Raw genomic sequence first — 13,392 nt, forward strand, 5'->3', positions numbered from 1 at the left:
TAAACAGATAGTACCAGCAATAACAGAACCCCTGTTGAGAATAATTAATTCCTCACTCAGCATTGGGTATGTTCCAAAATCTTTTAAATTAGCAGTTATTAAACCGATTAATAAGAAACCTGACCTCGACCCCTGTCAGCTGTCCAGTTACAGGCCAATATCAAACCTCCCCTTTATCTCTAAGATTCTGGAAAAGATAGAAGCAAAGCAGCTATTCTCCTATCTACTTAAAAATAAAAACAAAATGTATCAGTCAGGATTTAGGCCTCATCACAGTACAGAGACAGCACTCGTTAAAGTAGTAAATGACCTCCTATTGGCCTCTGATCAGGGTTGTGTAACTATGCTTGTATTACTTGACCTCAGTGCAGCTTTTGACACCATTGATCATAGTATTCTTCTTCACAGATTAGAAAATGTAGTAGGAATTACGGGAACAGCCCTCTCCTGGCTCAGATCCTATTTGACCCATCGTTATTAGTATGTAGACTTAAATGGTGATTATTCTGTATGTTCTCTAGTGAAGTTTGGTGTTCCACAGGGTTCAGTTTTAGGCCCACTGCTTTTTTCCCTTCACGTGCTTCCTCTGGGCAACAAAATCCGTAAACATGGTATTAGTTTTCATTGTTATGCTGACAACACACAGTTATATGTCTCAGCAAAACCAGATGAGAAAAACCAGCTTACTAAAGTTGAGCAATGTGTGCAGGACATTAGAGATTGGATGCTAATTAACTTCCTTCTGCTTAATCCTGATAAGACAGAAGTTCTAGTCATAGGACCACAAGCAGCTAGAAGTAAGCTTTTAAATCACACTGTAACTTTAGATGACCTTTCTACTCCATCAAGTGCAACAGTTAAAGCCCTCAGTGTGATTATAGATTCCACCCTTTCATTAGCTCATGTAGATAATATTACCAGGATAGCATTCTTTCACCTCAGGATATTGCCAAAATAAGTAATATATTGTCGCTAAACGATGCAGAAAAACGTTTTGGGTTATTTTGCTGTAACCCTGTTTCCTGAAAAAGCGGGAACGAGATGCTGTGTAAAAACGTTATGGGAACATCTCGTTGTGTTGCCGGTTGTGAAGCATGTGTGTATCAAATTTTTGGCTTATATAACCTCGGTCAGGTGACGTCATCTGATGAAGTGCACCTGCAGGTTATAAATTGAAGTGAACCAGAAACATTCCTTAGATCAATTTAGTCTAAAAGGACGTCCAGTCACGCATGCAGTGCGGCATTAATGCGCAGCATCTCATTTCTGCTTTTTCAGAGAACAGGGTTATAGCAAAGTAACCGGAGACGTTCCCTTTCAAAAGCTACACTCGATGCTGCGTGAAAACGCTATGGGAACAAGAATACCAATGCCGCCGCACTGCAAGTGTCTGTACCCACAGGGTTGTGTTGTGGGTGCGCACAATAGCCAAAGAGGTCTCAGACCTAGCTCTGGGAGGCTGACTCGAGGACCTGTAAGCCCGGAGTTGCATGAACATCCAAACTATAAAATCTAACAAATGTGTGCGGAGAGGATCAACCCGCCGCATAACACACTTGCTGCAAGGGGACACCTCTTGCCAGCGCAATAGATGAGGCAATCCCCCTGGACAAATGAGCCCTGATTCCTAGAGGCGAACTGTGACCACGCGCCTCGTGTGCTAGGGCAATAGCTCTCACCTGATATGACAGTGTTTGGAATAAAAAAGGCTGCTCTGACTTACGCCACTGGCTAGTGCGGTAGACATAAATCTGAAGAGTGTGCACTGAACACAGAAAGTTAAACCTTTCCTGCTCCGGAGCTGTAAAAGGGGGAAGACAGAAGGCTTCGAGGAAGACTGGATGCATGGTCAAGAATGAAAATGGTTCGGCTGAGGATGCAGAATAGCTCTGACTAACCCAGGGGCAAAGTATAGGCAGGACGTGAAGCCTGCAGATCTCCAATAACTATAAGAAAAAACATCTTAAGGGTCAGAAGCCAGACAGGCGCTGACTCTAGTAGTTTGGAAGGGGTGTCAAGCAGACCCCATCAGTCAGAACATGACAAGCCGAAATAGCGCCCGAGGACAACTTTTCTTGCAGAAACTCCAGCACTCTAAGACTGCACCCCAGCTCCGGAGTAAATCCCCTGGCTTTTAGCTAGAATGTACATCGCCCTGCAGGACAGGACCTGGTGCTTATTACTAACTAGCTTATTCAAGCGGAGTGAGCACAGGCTGCCCTGGTGATTATATGCGAGACTAACATACTGTAGTGTTGTCCACCCACACTAAGACATGGTAGCCTCTCAACTGCTGGAGGAAGTGTTTCAGGGCAAAAAAAAGAGCCATCATTGCGGGGCAACTGATGTGCCATGCGAGAAGATGGCCTCTCCAGCTCCCTTGGGCTGGACGGCCATCTAAGACCGCACCCCAGCCAGTGAGGGAAGCATCTGTCCTTAGCATCTTGCGACAACAAAACACACAATGAGTGGGACCCAAAGTCAGAAACCGGGGTCTGAACCACATAAAAACCTGGTTCCCTTCAGGGTGTTGGAAATGGATTCGACATGCGCAGGAGACAGCTGTGCCCCCATTGCGATTAAATCCTACGTTATACCCAAATTTGTTGTGTTCTGAGCAGGAAAGAGAACGCTTTAATGGTGTTGAGTCTCAATCCTAAAGAATCAAGATGAGCTAAGACGACTTGCCTATGTTGGAGCGCTAGCTTCTGAGACTGATCCAGAATCAGCCAGTCGCCTATGTCGTTTAAAATACGGATGCCCTGGAGTCGTAAGGAACTACATCCATGCATTTTGTATATGTGGGGGGGACAAAACTAGGCCAAATGGAAGGACCCGATAATGGTAAGCTCCCCCCGAAAGCAAACCTCAGGAACATCCTGTGTTGTGGCAATATTTCTATATGAAAATATGCGTGCTTCAGGTCGATTGTCACAAACCAATTCTTGGTTGGATTTGATAACAATTGTTTTGACAGTCAATATTTTGAAACATCTCAGGTTACTTTGCTGTAACCCTGTTCCCTGAAAAAGCGGGAACGAGATGCTGTGTGAAAGCACTATGGAAAACGTTTCGTTGTGACCAGTTGTGAAGCACGTGTGTGTTAAACACGACAAAGTTTTTGGCATATATAACCTCGGTCAGGTGATGTCACTCGATTAGGTGCACCTGGAGGTTATAAATAGACATGAACCGGAAACATCCTCATGTTAATTTTGTCTGAAGGATGTCCAGTCACGCATGCAGTGCGGCATTGGAGCGCAGCATCTCATTCTTGCTTTTTCAGGAAACAGGGTTACAGCAAAGTAACTCGAGACTTTCCCTTTCAAAAGCTACACTCGATGCTGTGTGAAAGCGCTATGGGAACGAGAATACCCACCCCACCGCACTGCAAGTGTCTGGACCCCCAGGGTTGTGTAGTGTGCGACCAGTCCCCCCAAGGAGTCTTAGACATAATTCTGGGATGCTGACTCAAGGACCCGCGAGCCTGGCATCCAACTATGAAGCCTGACAGATGTCTTGCAGAAAAGGCAGCCTGCCGCATGATATATTTCGCTGTCCACTGTCGCCCTCGGCTTGCTCACAGGAACAAACTGATCATGTTGATTCATACACATTCTCATTCCATACAAACTTAAATAATTCTTTTAATTGTGTAAAGCTGCTTTGCGACAATGACAATTGCTAAAAGCACTATATAAATAAAATTGAATTGAATTGAATTGAATACTTGGAAACCCCTCTTGCCAGAGCAATTGATGAGGCAAACTTTCTGGTCGACATGGCCCTAAACACCAGGGCCAGGGGTAGCTCAGTGGTTAAGGCATTGGACTACGGTTTGGAAGATCCCAGGTTCAAACCCCACAACCACCAAGTTGCCACTGTTGGGCCCTTGAGCAAGGCCCTTAACCCTCAACTGCTTAGATGTGTAATGAGATAAAAAAAAAAAAAAATGTAAGTCGCTCTGGATAAGAGCGTCTGCCAAATGCCCGTATGTATGTGCAGGTTTTTTTGTTTTTTTTTTTGTCTGTATACTAATTTACAAATTTTACATTGTGGGTTGTGATAATTTACTTATTCATTTGTCCAAAACTTTTAGTTTTATTTTTTAAGTTATTTTGTTGTTTGTAGAACTCTTGTTTAAGACCCCATAACTGGTTTTACCATTGTACATTTTAGCTCGTGCTTGTTTTATATTTTGCTGATTCTTGCTTTAGATTACTGATCTTGATCTTGATTTAGTACAGATGCTATACCTTCTAGTTTCTAGCTCTATGCTAGTTAATACTTTGTAAATTCTAGCTGTGTGCCAGCTATGTCCTAATCGTAACCCTGGCTATTTTTGATCAAAGATTTGTGCTAGTTTTATCATATTTAAATTACTAAATTTAAAGATTTTAAAATTTTAAGTAATCTTAGTGTCCTAGAATACTAAATGTTGTTTTTCAAACTTTAGATTTCAGCTTTAAGTTAATCTTGCACTTAGTAGTGTTTGGGTTTATGTTAGTTTATTTAAAATATATATATTTATGCAGGTTTGTTGTATGTGTTTGTCAAATTTATTGTACAGTAGTTTAATGTTTAATGTTTTTTTTAGATTTATGCTAGTTCAACATCAATGTTTTTTGGGGTCTATGCTAGTTTATTTTTGATATATTTTTTTAGTTTCTTCTCTATGTCTGTATGACAGTTTATCCTCTGTAGAGTTTAGTGTTATGTTGGTTTTATACTTTGTAGTTTCCATATTTAAGCATATTTGTAGACACCAGGTTTATATGAACCTGATAGTTGTAGATTCCTGCACTATGATTCTTTGTAGATTCTGAATTCATGCTATTTCTTAGCACAATCCTAGCAATTCATTAATTTTACTCTTATTAAAAGAAAAATTTGAGTTCTGTGAGTCATGGAGATCAGACATAAGCCTGAGTAGAGAACGATAGATCATACACAGCCTGATCAGAAGAACCTCACCACACGCAGCAAGCTTTAATCACTCTAATCTCTGACTTTTAGCTTCAGATTACACTCTTACACATCACTCGGATGCGGTGTGATGCCTTGATTTGTACTTTGCTCCAACTGTCTTGTGCTGTACAATTATCCTCTCTGGCTAAACGTCTACATAATCCACGGCTCTGCTCCTGTTTTAAAGTACTGTATTATCCTCCCGTAAAGTGTGTTTTCTTCTGACAAAAAAAGGAAAACTCCAAAAGAAGTAATTTGAGGCATTATAGTGTGCTCTTTCAGCTTCATTTACACACATTTGATCCATGCTAACATCCCAGTTTGATCCCTGTGATCCCTTAGCATTAGCATGTTCATGAGGAGGATGGCGGGTTAAGTTTTTCTTTGTCTCTCATTAAATATTAAGAATGCACTTTAAACCACATGCTCAAATCTTCCATTTTCACTCAGGCAGGGCAGAGACGGGCTGAAATGCTGAAATATTGATCAGTGGGGTTAAATATTCCCTTGCCGTGTGTTCTGTAAATGGCGAGTCCCTAGCATTAAGATGCTAACTTCTTACAGTGCAGCTAACCCATGGCTAAGTATGCTTTACTTCCTGAATAGTACATGAGACAAGATTCAAAAGGAGGTTTTCATTTTACCTGTAGCATCCTCACAGGAACTGTGTGTCCATAAAGTCACATCACAGGAAATCTACAAGCGACCAGAGCAGAAAAACTTGTTCACTGTTTGGACACATTGCTGAAAATAAATTATTAAAGTGCAATAAAGGGCATCATTTCTGAAATCTACTTAAACATTCAATTGAAACTTATTTAGAGTTTATAAATACACTTGTATAACACTAGCTGAAGTACCCGTCATTGACAGGAAAAGAGTTTGTAGAAATAGTTAGAAGGTTGTCCTTCTTTGGTGGTCAGACAAATACACTCCCTGTTCGGTAATCGGAGAGTGAATCACAGATGAGAAATGGAAAAAGTAGATCAAAGGATAAAGATGAAGTTTTGTCTTAAAACCACTCCAGCGTGTTAAAATTCACTTATACCACTTCAGCGCTGTTATTTCAGCCAAAGTGAAAATATGAACTAATCCCAGTCAAAATATTCACTTTATCTTTTCTAATTAATATCTATTGGTTTGTTTACATTGAGACAGTAGCGCATTAGTAGATTATTTTAAAGTAGATTATTAAATCCCACACATAACTGTACATAACATCACTTTTACTGACTAATTGTCCATACTATACACAGCAGGGTGGATCCATGCTTTCATGTTGTTTACACCGAAGTCTGATCCGAATGTTGCAGCAGAAATCAAGACTCATCAGACCAGGCGATGTTTTTTCCGATTTTCTATTGTCTGATGTTGGTGAGCCCATGTGACCTGTAGCCTCAGTTTCATGTTCTTAGCTGACAGGAGTGACACCCGGTGTGGTCTTCTGCTACTATAGAACATCTGCTTCAACAAGGTTCAACGTGTTGTGTGTACAGAGATGTTCTTTAGCAGGCCTTGGGTGTAACGAGATGTTACTTGAGACCTCGAGCCAGTCTTGGCGTTCTCTCTCCTCACTGTTCTCTGTGAAACTGATAATGCTATCAGCATATCATATATAAAAATATATATAGGCATATACATCTATATTATGGGTGATGAGTTCTATAAAGCTGTTTTGGGACAAACATTTTATGCCATTTTAACTTGAATTTGTTACGTGATGTACGAGCAGCAGCATGTGTGTGTACATGACCCACAACGAGTGCTGGAATGTTCCACTCCTCCTTCTGGATTCAGTTGAGTGCACTTTAATTGCACAGTTTTCCAAAAATAGACTGTTTCTTCATGAAAAGAAATGAGATGGAGATCTGAGAGGCGGAATGATGAGAGTTACACTTTCACGCTGCTTGTCACATCACATCACATCACATCACATCACATCACATCACATCACATCACATCACACTCCTGAGTTTCTGTAATCTTGTAATCAAATCCAGAACACAGGTCACACCAAGACTGCTTGGATCTCATTCATTCTTACTTCTTAGCTGGGTGGTAAGAGCAGTTCACCAATAACTACAAAGTGCTAATATAATATAATAATAATAATAATAATAATAAACTAAAACATTACAATTAATCATAACATCAAAATTATTTTAAGATTAATCAGTACTGTAGAAGAGATAAAAAAAATGTGATAAAGTGATATTACTTTTAATTACTGATAGAAACATGGCTGCAGAATGAAAAAAGAATGAACAAACAAACAACACAAATAAATACATTCAGGTGCATGGAATTCAATTGTTTTTTTATTGTATTATATCTATATCATGCAAGTAAATTGTATGAATAGTAAAGTTTTTTTCTTTTCTATTTATTCGATAAACACCAATGACAACAGACTACAAATCCCATCCTCCACTGTGGTGCTCGAGTCACATGATTGTCTGTGTCACATTACAGTGAATGATCTCTGGTGTAAATGAGCCCTGGTGTAAATAGCACCTTTGGTCACACACTCACTGCCTGGTTTTGGCTGTGACTGGTGGTTGTTGTCGCTGTTCACTATGTGCTATCACAGTGGCTCTGACAGTAGTTCAGGTTTATATTAATTTGCTCCAAGGTTCCTCTATGGAAGGATTCTCTGGTTTAAATAAGGTCAAAGAAAGATCTGTAAGATCTTTACCACCCCAGAGAACCCATGAGAAACCATTCTGTTCTTAGTGTGTATGCCAAGTTTGGCATAAATTGGTAAGCATGATTTTAAGTGCTTTAAAATGCACATGTTTTGTGCAGGTTACGTACAAATACATTATTGCATCGTGATGGGGAATACAAGTCCACCACAGGGTTCTTGTCAGCCTAGCAGGAGTCTCTCTCTCTCTCGCTCTTTCTCCCTCTTTCTGTAGCTTTGATCAGAGTTATCTGTCCTAAACGACGGTAAATTGCTCTTCAGAAGTGGACGTGTAATTAGTCCCTGCAGCATTAATAACTCCGAGCATTTGGGAGCCTGAGCTCTTTAATCTTCGGCCCTCTGCACTTGTTTTTTTCTTTCTCCCTCTACTTTACTGTTTTCTCTTCCGTGCTGACCCAGACAGGCCGCAAGCTGCTCAGTGCTCTCAGATCACAGAGCGCTGCATTGATGGACGGCGTGGCTAACAGCTAACATCTGAGCCAGCCAGACTCACACTCAGAGACAAGGGAAGGGAAAAGAATGGAGTTCCCAGCAGTTTACTGTTTATCACGAGACACAAGGACACACAGAGGGACGACAAACCTCAAAATCTCAAAAAAGAGAGCAACTTGTTAGTGTTATTTACAGTTTAAAAGAGTTTTTCTTTAAAATGATCTCCATGTCCAACTCATGCTCTTGTCTCGAGCAGTCACATGACTCAAAATCAGCACAATGATGATGTGCTACGCTGTCCATCTATTGATGATGTTCTATGCTGTCCCTTTAGTAATGATGTCTTTTGCTGTCCTTCTAATGATGATGTCCTATGCTGTCCCTCTAATGACGATGTCTAATGCCCTTTGTTTTCCCTCTTACCACTAATGTCTTATGCTGTCTCTCTTACAATGACGTCTTATGCTGTCCATTTAACGATGATTGTTCTTTTCTTTCTTGATTATCGTCAGATATGCATAAAGGTATATATATATATGCCACGATGCACCACAGTCATTCCCTGCACCTTAGTTAGGTTCAGTTAGTTTGTTTATGCATCTCCCATTTTTCAGTGTGTTCACTGTCTGATGTGTGTAAAGTTCCCTTTCAAAAGCTACACTCGATGCTACGCGAAAGCGCTATGGGAAACGTTTCGTCGTGACCGGTTGTGAAGCAGATGTGCATCAAACACGCCAAAATTTTTGGCATATATAACCTTGGACAAGTAACATTATTCAACTAGGTGCACCTGGAGGTTATGCAAGCACTTTTTTTTTAAAGAAAGTGAAAATAGGAAGTGTCTTATTACTCACCAGAAAAATGGCAGAGTTGGACACGAGTCCGTCCCTCTGTGTAGAAGAATATCTCGCTGAGGGCGATCTCCTCGCTTTCTGTTTTCAGTGTTTGGGGGAAGAGCACGCTATCTCGGGCTTGAGGGAGCAGGTAGGCAAGCAACTTTCTCCCTATTAAAGTCCCTCGCGCTCGGGTTCGCCATTATGAAAAACGAATCCGCGAGCCGCGACGCGTTTTTTGCGTGCATATCTGGCGGAAGCGCACGAGACAGAATTTTCCTTTTTTCTCGCCGGATTATGAGCCTTTTACCTTCCACTTCTCAAGCGCGCTTCGGCGCTTCTTGAGATGGGGGGAAAGAACTTTCTCTCTCGCTTCTGCGGGGATGGAAACTATCACTTCAGAGTGCTCCTCTAGTGATGAGCCAGTGTGTTAGTTGTTGTTAGAGGTGGTAACGCGTACACCTCAATTCGCTGTAAAAATAAATAAATAAAATAAATCCCCCAAACGCTCAAAGTAAGACGGCAGGTTCCTGTCGGATGGCCGGAGGAGGGGTCTCAATGATGGCCCCTCCCCTTCCTGGCGACCTCCATGAGTTAACTTTTTCATGTAATAAGCCGTATTTATCCCGTGTTTTTGTGCTATTGACATTGATTTTTTTCAATGTCATTTATGAAAGCGTGGTCCTTTAGGAGGCCGTGGTTCAATCTCTGCCACCACTGGTGTTTCGGGGAGCAGCGAAATGGTTTTCAGTCTCCAGCGAAATGTTAGTTGTTCGGCCCCTTCCTCCCATGTTTGGGATGCCGAACATCTAACACACCCACCTAGCCGAAGTGTCAAAATTTGTGCACCTTTTAAAGAGGCTGGCATCGGGGAACCTACTGCCAGGTATGTCTCTTTAGGTACGAAGCACTGTGGAGGACCAGCACCCTTAGTAGGCCGTGGATCAATCTCGGCCATTACTGGTTTTTCGGAGAGCAGCGGTCTTCAGTAAAATGTTAGGTGTTCGGTTCCTTCCTCCCATGTTCAGGATGCTGAACATCTAACACATTCATTTAGCCAAAGTGTCAAAATTTGTCCACCTTTTAGAGAGGCCGGCAGCGGGGAACCTACTGCCAGGTGTGTCTCTTTAGGTACTTTCAGGAGACCGGTGTTCAATTCCCGCCGCCACTGGTGTTTCGGGAGACAGCAGGTCTCCGACAAAGTGTTAGTGCTTGGTTTCCTTCTGCCGTGTTTCAGGACACCCAACAGCTACCACCATCACCACCACCCCTCCGCCTAACTAAGCGACAAAGCTACCGCCCCTTTGGAGAAGCTGGCAGCGTGTAAGCTACTGCCAAGCATGTCTCCCTGGCTACAGGATTCAATCATTGTGTTTCAACGGCGTGGGTTTTCTTCCGTGAAACCACAGTGAGCACCTCTGTTAATTAAAAATTACAGGCTTGCTGGCAAAAGGGGCCATAGCACATGTTTCCCTCGCAGAGAGAGCCGTTCAGTGTCAACACGCCGCCCTAGCTCACCTCATTTTCTTAGGGTGGAGTCTTAACACCACAGAAAGCATTCTCCTTCCTACACGAGGTATGACGTTTAGTGTCATGCCAAATCCGACCGCAATGCGGGCACAGCTGTCTTTTGCACGCACCAAATCCATGATAGCACTCTAAAGGAGTCCAAGCTAGGCCAGGAGGTAACTTCACCGCTCCTAGAGTGGTTTCAGTGGTGGCTAAGTGCCGAGGGATTTCATCTAAGGGCCAATCCCCAGAGGTAATAAGGGTTATGCGCCGAGAGCTTTGTACCCTTTCTATGTGGTACAGACCCTCGTCCTTGACTCTGGGTCCCACTCTAGGTCCATGTTGTTGTCGCAAGTTGCTACCGGCAGACGTTTTTCCCTTACGAGCCAGAGCGCAGCCTTAGATGCCCATCCAGCCTAAGGGCTCTGGAGAGGTCCTCTTCCCATGTGGCACATCAATTGACTTAAAATGATGACTCTATTTCTGGCCCTGAAATACTCACTCTAGCAATCAAGAGGCTAGCACATCCTAGCACGGATGGACAACATTACAGCTTGTAAATATCGCCTGGGCAGACTAGGTTTGCGCTGCTAAGGAAACTAACGCACTAGCTTCTGCTTAAGGACAGAACAAATTCTGTCCCTCAGGATCATTTAGATTCCAGGACATAAAACATGTAGACTCTGTAGAACTGTTTTATTGCTGGAGGTTTCTGCAGAAACACTAACCTCGAGCTTGTGCCCTAGTACACTCGGAACGTATGCAGCCTCTATTCGGCCTACGTCCTGACTGATGGGGTTTGTGGAAAACACCCTTAGTTGCCGGCTTATTCACGGACCTCATCAGCCTCCCCAGCGTGTTTAGGCTTTGCCAATTGGCTAGAAAAAGCTGTTCTGCATTCTTACCTAACTATCTTCCACAGTCGAAGCCTTCTGTCCCCTGCCGTTATAGCTCCCGAGCAGTACCGCTCTTCGTCGTAAGCCCGCGGCCGAAGGGCAGCAGCCATTAGTCGGGTGAGAGATGCTAATGCCCTAGCCTATGAGGCGTGTGGCACACTTCGCCTCTAATGTTTAGGGCCCAAATGAAACAGAAAGCTTGCCTCATCAAGTTCTTTGGCAAGAGGGGTTTCCAAGTATGTCAGACGGCAGGCTGCCTTTTTCTGCAAGACATCTGTCAGGCTTCATAGCCAGGCTCGTGGGTCCTCGAGTCAGCATCCCAGAATTATGTCTAAGACTCCTTGGGGGGACTGTGCGCACACTACACAACCCTGGGGGTCCAGACAGTTGCAGTGTGGCGGAGTCTGTATTCTCGTATCCATAGCGCTTTTGGGCAGCATCGAGTGTAGCTTTTGAAAGGGAACATCTCGGGTTACTTTGCTGTAACCGTGTTCCCTGAAAAAGCGGAAACGAGATGCTGCGCTCTAATGCCACACTACATGCGTGACTGGACATCCTTTAGACAAAATTGACCTGAGGATGTTTCCTGTTCATGCCTATTTATAACCTCCAGGTGCACCTAATCGAGTGACACCACCTGACCGAGGTTATATATGCCAAAAATTTTGCCGTGTTTGACACACACCTGCTTTACAACCGGTCAAGACGAAACATTTCCCATAGCGCATCTCGTTCCGACGCCGTGTTAACGGAAAAAAATTATCGGACAGGGAACGCACCGGCTTCGTGTGGACTAACCCTCAGTTTCAGTGATAATTTTTGTTGCTGTGTCGAGTTAAATATATGTCTGTCAGTTAAATTTATTTATTAGTAATTCTAGTGAAAGAATTCATCTGAAAATGTTAAAAAATGAATGAAATACATAACAAGAGAAATTTGAAGTAGTCTAACATCAAGCTGGTCTGTGGTTTGTGTGAACACTGCAGTGAGGAGCTATCTCCTTAGATGAACTCAGGTGTGAGGGCGATCTGTGATTAGGGCGTGGTGTCCAATAACATGATTGGTTAACGTGTTAGTACCTGCTTCAGTTTTCATTCCAATGGAGAAAGAACCTACAGTTCAGATTAAATTAACCTGTGTGAATGAAAAACAGTGATAATGACAGTCCTCATAAAACAAGTCGGGAATCAGTCCTCAGTATCTACTCGAGTCATTAAGCCACAAAGATGAGAGTACTTATTATTTTTTACTACTTCTGCTGTGTTTACTACAGGGTTCCGGTTTCCACACTCGCAACTCAAATTACCAAATTAAAACATTTAGACTTTTAGACATGCAAAACACATAATACAGGATTTGAGGCAATGCAGGACATCAGAGGAGACGTAACTTAATCAGAGACACTGCTTACCTCCATGTGTGAATTTTATGGATACAATGATGAAGATCTTAAAGTTTTTATCTTATTTAATTAATTTGACAAATAATGATCAAACATGACAAACATGATCAAATCAGCTACATGCCATGTAAGGATTATGATCTGGTATTTCATGGGATCAGTATGTTGTTATTGCGAAAATGCTAAATAATTGGACATTCCAGAGCAAATACATTTATGGCATCTGGCAGATGCTCTTATCCAGAGCGACTTACATTTTATCCGATTATACATCTAAGCAGTTTTAAGGGCCTAGCTCGAGGGACCAGCAGGGGGAAACTTAGTGGTGGTGTAGCTGGGACCTTCTGATCAGTAGTTCAACACCTTAACCACTGAGTTACCCCTGCCTGTACTGTTTTATATGCTGCTGATGCTGTATTTGTTTATTTAGACTGAAATATCAGGTGATCTTATACCCACTACTCAGCAATGATCTTAATTACCTGAATTATCTAAACACTATTCTGAATATGAGGATCTTCCTTGTAAAAATGAATATAACTATATTTACAGTCTGTCGTAAATAATGTAATAATATTACTAATTTAATCCTAGTGCATCATAGCCATTCTGGAGCTATAAATGCATAAATATACTTCCATGTATATT

Source organism: Clarias gariepinus, chromosome 5 (genome assembly GCF_024256425.1).
Source record: "Clarias gariepinus isolate MV-2021 ecotype Netherlands chromosome 5, CGAR_prim_01v2, whole genome shotgun sequence".
Lineage (NCBI taxonomy): Eukaryota > Metazoa > Chordata > Actinopteri > Siluriformes > Clariidae > Clarias > Clarias gariepinus.